The sequence below is a fragment of the Hydra vulgaris genome, chromosome 01 (genome assembly GCF_038396675.1).
Source record: "Hydra vulgaris chromosome 01, alternate assembly HydraT2T_AEP".
NCBI lineage: Eukaryota > Metazoa > Cnidaria > Hydrozoa > Anthoathecata > Hydridae > Hydra > Hydra vulgaris.
Window position 1 is genome coordinate 8521293 of NC_088920.1, and position 5924 is coordinate 8527216.

Below are 5924 nucleotides of genomic sequence, written 5' to 3' on the forward strand. Positions count from 1 at the left end.
AATAGGCGAAATACAGCTTGGTCAACATTTTGTCGAGTTGCACTTGTTTTGTCCAGAAGGAAATCAACTTTTTTTAATATTTTTTATTAATTTATTATTTTTCGTGTACAAATAATAAACTTTGTGATGAATAAAACTTGAAGAACTTTGTCTCAAAACAGTTACATAGTTATTTCTCTAAATTTAAAAAATGCAGCACTTTTATATTAAGAAACTAAATTAGCATTTTTTAGTTGCACTTGTTTTGTCCGATGCTGTATATATACATATAAAATATGTATTCTGCTTGGTTTTAAACTGACTGATTATGGTTTTTGTATTGAAACCTTAATCACTTGACATTTAGAACTCCCATGAAAATAGGGTTAATAGAAAATTGTTCGCGGAAAATTATTCTCTGATTGGACTCAAGTCTTAAGTAGTGTTCTTCTTATATTGGTCACAAAGACGTTGCCATGTACAAAAAAAAGCAGACCAGATATTATATAGGCATGGGTGCGGAGTCCTAAAACGACTCCGGTTTTATATCTCGATTGTTTCTTGGTCTCTGGTGTAAAAGCTTTTATGTTTATTAAGTTATAAACTTCTATAAGAGAAAAAGTCAGGACATTTAATGACTTAGACGTTTGTACCCGGAGTCCCGGAGTCACTGCCGCCATTATATCTAAGGACTCCGGGTTCAAAAATGAATTGTTTCTCAAACTTAAAAGTTTAAGCTTTTTTCCTATAAATAGTCCAAAAGCGTTTTAATAATGGTAGAACTCTTGGATCACAAAAATTATTACGAATTAATCTTTTCGTGACTTAATATGTTTTTCCTCAATCAGTATGTTTGTTTTTTGCGTTTTTTAAAACCTTATCATCTGTTTTCCATCAATTTATTTCAAAAGCAATTCTGACAAAAATTTTCATAATTGTCGACGCGTAAGGGAACAATTATTCTTCACTTTCGCGTCGGTCTACAGTTGCTGGTTCTCGTTGTACTGTCACGGAGAAAACTGTCCTCGGAGTAAGTTGTCCGATCGGATATTTTACTCCAAAGTAGAACGTCCTAGTTTGTCCTATCCGTCCGTCTAGGACAATTTTTTGCGGAGCAATCTGTCCTACGTTGGAGTAAACTGTCCTACTTTTTTGCGGATTATTTACTTCGGACCACTCGAGCAATGTGTTTTAGCGTTTGTTTAAACGATGGTTTGAGAACTTGCGCATTATTCTGCGGCATAAAGAAAACTTTAACACTTTATATACTAAGCATAATATTATTATAATTAATATAGTAATATTATGCGTCATGTAACTCTGAAGCTTGACAGTTCACAAGGTCATTTTTTTACCGGTTAAAAATTTTAAAAAAATTAAAATAATGTTAACACTGACATGTTTAAATCTTTATATTTCGTTTAAGGTTTAAGTTAAAAGCAGTAAAAAATAAAAATTACGTTTTTTATGTTATCTTGTTTGAAATTTATTCTAGATTCAGAATCGGAGCCGTAACCACAAATTTGATATTAGGGGGCCCTAGGGTTCTTTAAAAAGAGGAAGGGGATAAAAAATTTGTTAAAATTATTTTATGTATATGTTTTTCCTTTATAATTATAATTTAAATTTTATTTGGAGGGGCCAAGGCTGCCCCGTTGCTTACGGCTCTAAGAATATAAATACATTTATATTATTAGAATGTATATATTCAATATTATAAGAATAATGGATTTTTTTTTAAGTGGAGTTTTTTCAGCTCCAATAGCAATGTCCATAGCAAAGGCAATTTCCTGACTTTTAGTAAACTAAATTTTTTATTTAGTACCTAATTGTTTTTGCAACCTTTATTTCAATTTATTTAGTACCTAATTAATTTTTGCCAAGTTTATTTAGTACCTAATTAATTTTTGCCGAAGTAAAATGTCCGAGCGGACATTTTACTTCGGAGTAGATTGTCCTAGTTTGGAGTAAGTTGTCCGACCTAGAGAATAGTGTCATTTTATGAATATTGTATCTATGTTACCAGCGCCGTACTATCGCAAGTGCAACAAGTGCAATCGCACTGGGCCCCCTATTAAATAAATTAGAAAAACTTCTCCAATACCATAAATTACTACGAATTAAAACAGAAATTTTTTTTTTAGTTTCTGCACAGGGCCCCCAAAAGTTACAGCACGGCGCTGTATGTTACTAGTAACATAGTTACAATATGATATATACTTTTATACACTGTTAAGAAAGTTACAAATATAGTCATTATAACCAATTATTTGTAACATTTGTGACACTGTAAAGTAGATTACAATTGTCGATATGACAAATAGAATATATGATAATTTTATATTCTATTTGTCAAACAGAGTATATAATTACCATATATTCTATTTGACATATCGACTATATTTGTTATTATATTATATACAGTGTCAGTGTTACAGATCACTAATGTATATAATATAATATATGTTAGTGATCTATTTTGCAGTGTACATAATACATTTTGTAATTTATATACTTTTTTTATATAATATGTAAAATAAACTAACATAATTTACATATTTTTTTATATATGTATATATATATATATATATATAAATATAAACTCACTTATAAAAAAGAAAATTCCCACCTATCTGTTAAGACTACCTTCTCCTTTACCTGCTTTTGTTTCCTATCTCCCTGTTTATTACATCTGGATAAAATTTCTATTCATCCTTTTATTTCTTATAATAAAATATTATTAATGTATATAGTATTGTATTAAGGACCTGAGAGTTGTAAATAAAGAAAGAGAATTGATTATAAAACATACTGATCACTTGTACTCAGGTATTAGCCTAATAAACTTTGAATATTTTCTAATTTAATCTAAACTAGTCTTGAAAATTAGAAAATAATAACTAAATTTTTTTTTTTTTAGTTTTTTTTTTTTTAAAGGACTCCGGCTTTATATCTCTATTTTTACCTGGTCTCTGGTGTCCAGATGCTCTAAACATTTTGGTTGACTTATTATGTGCAAAGAGAAAAAAATTCATAAGATTCAATGACTTTAAAATTATTGATTCTAAGCCTGCAGTCTTGGAGTCCTTGCTACCGTTATACCTTAAGACTCTGGGTTCAAAAACTAAAAGTTTTAATTTTTTTTCGATTAGTATTCCATAAGCTTTTCTATATTTTTAGAGCTCCTGGAAGTTTTTTTTTTAGGTTGTTGTGTATCCTAGTTTTTTCATAATTGCTGTTTATGTTAAAAAAAGATACGCAAAAAAAGTTTTTATTTTTGCTAAAAATATGCATAAATTTTTTTTATTTTAAACAACAATTATGAAAAAAAATGGGTGCGCAACAATCTAAGAAAAATTTTTGACCATTATGATCACATTAGAAAAAAAAAATGTTCACAAAATAATGAAATTTACCTAGCGTATAAATCCAAATAATTTAGGAACAATTTGGGGCATTTTTTGGGGTATTTTGCCACTTGAGCACATATTAAAAATGAGGTAAATTTATTTTTGGATTTTGTTTACAATTGTATTTTTTTAAATATTTGCCTCAAATTTGGCTTCTTATGTATTTGCGTTTTGAAAATTTTATTTTTTTGAACACCCCTTCTCCACACCCTTGTTTAAAATTTAATGAATAGAGAGAGAGGGTTTTAATAAACCCAGGGTGGGTGGGAAAATCTTCCGAAAATTATTAAATATCAAATTCTGTGCAAGCACTTAGGAATACCACCATTTTTTCCTTTCATTTTTCATAATTCCTATTTTTTAAATAACAAATTTAAGTATATTAAACCATGTCTTTTTTTTCTGTTTTAGAAAAGACCAATTCTTTGTAACTACTCTAACTAAACTATTCAGGACAACTTCTAAATTAAAAAAAACAAAAAGCTACATCTGCATTTTTCAATTTCACTTTGCAATTAAAAATTTAAATTAAATTAAATTTTTTTTTAAATATTTTAAATTGATTTATTTTATCCCTTGCCTCAAAATAGTGTACTCATTTTCAGCATTCAATTGCACACAGAACAGAAACAAAGACCAAAACCATTTTTCAAAATGGCAGATTTTTGTTGGTTCAAGATAAAGTTTTAATAGTCATATCTTTGATACAATTTGGAATTAGATGATAAAATTAATCACTGTCGTATATATTTGTTTATTTATGAAAAGATTATCTTTTACTTTTGTAAATATTGTTCGGATGCTCTCTCTTATTTTTGTTTTTGTATTAGTAATTTTTAACTAATCTATATTTTTGTCTTGACAACAATCTAATTGTGTGTTGTTCAAAAAAGAATTCTCCTTTATTTTACTTTATTGCATATTCCCCATAGAAGTTTACTGCTCATGTATAACTATTCAGCAAATTTTCTTGCCATCTTGTTGGATTGTGATATTCAACTATTTTCAATCCTAGTTTAAGTTTGTATGCAACAAACATCAATCAGGTTTTAAATAGTTAAAAAATAATTAAATAATCAAACATCATTAAATAATTAATAAAACATCAATCAGGTTCTTAAAAGTATTTACATTTTATTTACTAAATATTCTATTAATCTAAAATTACCCATTTATTTCTTCTTGTCGAGTTTTTGACCTTTAAGACAGCAGGTTTAAAACCAACCAACCAAAAATATACATTGAAAATAAAAGTTTTGGTTTTCAAAGATTAGAATGGTTTTTGACAAATTTTTTTAGGAAAAATTTAAGATGAGATTTTTAAAGTAAAACACTCAAGTTAGTTAACTAAAAACATTTTACAATATTTATTTCAAAATTTTTCTAAAGAAAGTTTAAAGCAACATTGGTTTATAAATTTTTTCTCTTCTAATGCTTTTTATGTTAGTTATCTTCTAAATGTTCTAATGTTATCATTTAAATATTACTATTATATTTAACTAATTTGTACCCAGCAAAGCTGCAAGCAACTATTGAAAAGACCAAGGATGGAACATTGAGGTACCCCAGAAGTTAATGAATAAGAATTAAATTATAGTATTGGTCTTTAAGGCCGATATCAATACTGTGCTTAGAAAGAAATGATTTAACAATTCTAAAAACTTCCTCAGCTACACCATATGAAGTTAGCTTATGAAGAAGATTGTATCATATGGAAAGCTTTTTATGTCTAGAGTAAAAGCCTTTACCATCTTTATCAAATGTGTTATTGAACTTTTCTGTTATAATAGTTAAAAAGTGAGTTTGTCAAACAAGAGGTTTGAAATCTGTATTGATTTTTAGAGATAAAATCTAATTGTTAGTCTTAATGATGAGGTATTTAAAGTCTTTTAATTAAAAGCTTAAAGACATAACTTTTTTAATGATGTTGATAAATATTTTCCAAAAGTCTTAAACTTAACTTCTGGAATAAAATACAAGATAGTTAATAATAGAGTTTTGCATTAGAAAGCACCTTTTTGTATTTCTTGCAACAATATAAAGATATTTGTTTTAAAGCAAGTGTTTTGTTGTGTGGGAAAAAATGAAAAAAGATTTAGAAAGCAGTTAAACAAGTAGGTAAAAACTATTGGGTAGAGTTAGATTAACTCAAGAAAATTAAAGCATCTATGGGTTTATGTGGCGGAGACACAATTATCAGAAATAAAAGACCAAGACTTAGTGACTGATTAATGGTGATTGAGTAATATTCCATGTAACTAGCTAGTCAAATGACAATAGTCATCATTACTGAGATCTAAAGATGAAACATTCAAATTCAAATAAGTTTTACAAGTAGCAAGAATGTCTAGCGAGGGAGGTAAGATTGAACTAATGAAAAGATTCTATAAAGACCAAGTTTGACCATGGATATTTGTAAAAGTTTAATTTTAACAATTTGTTGGCAATGTTTTAAGTTATTAGAGAACTAAATTTGATCATAGATTGTGCATGACACCCTGAGTTGATCATAGATAGTGCATGACACCCTGAGAA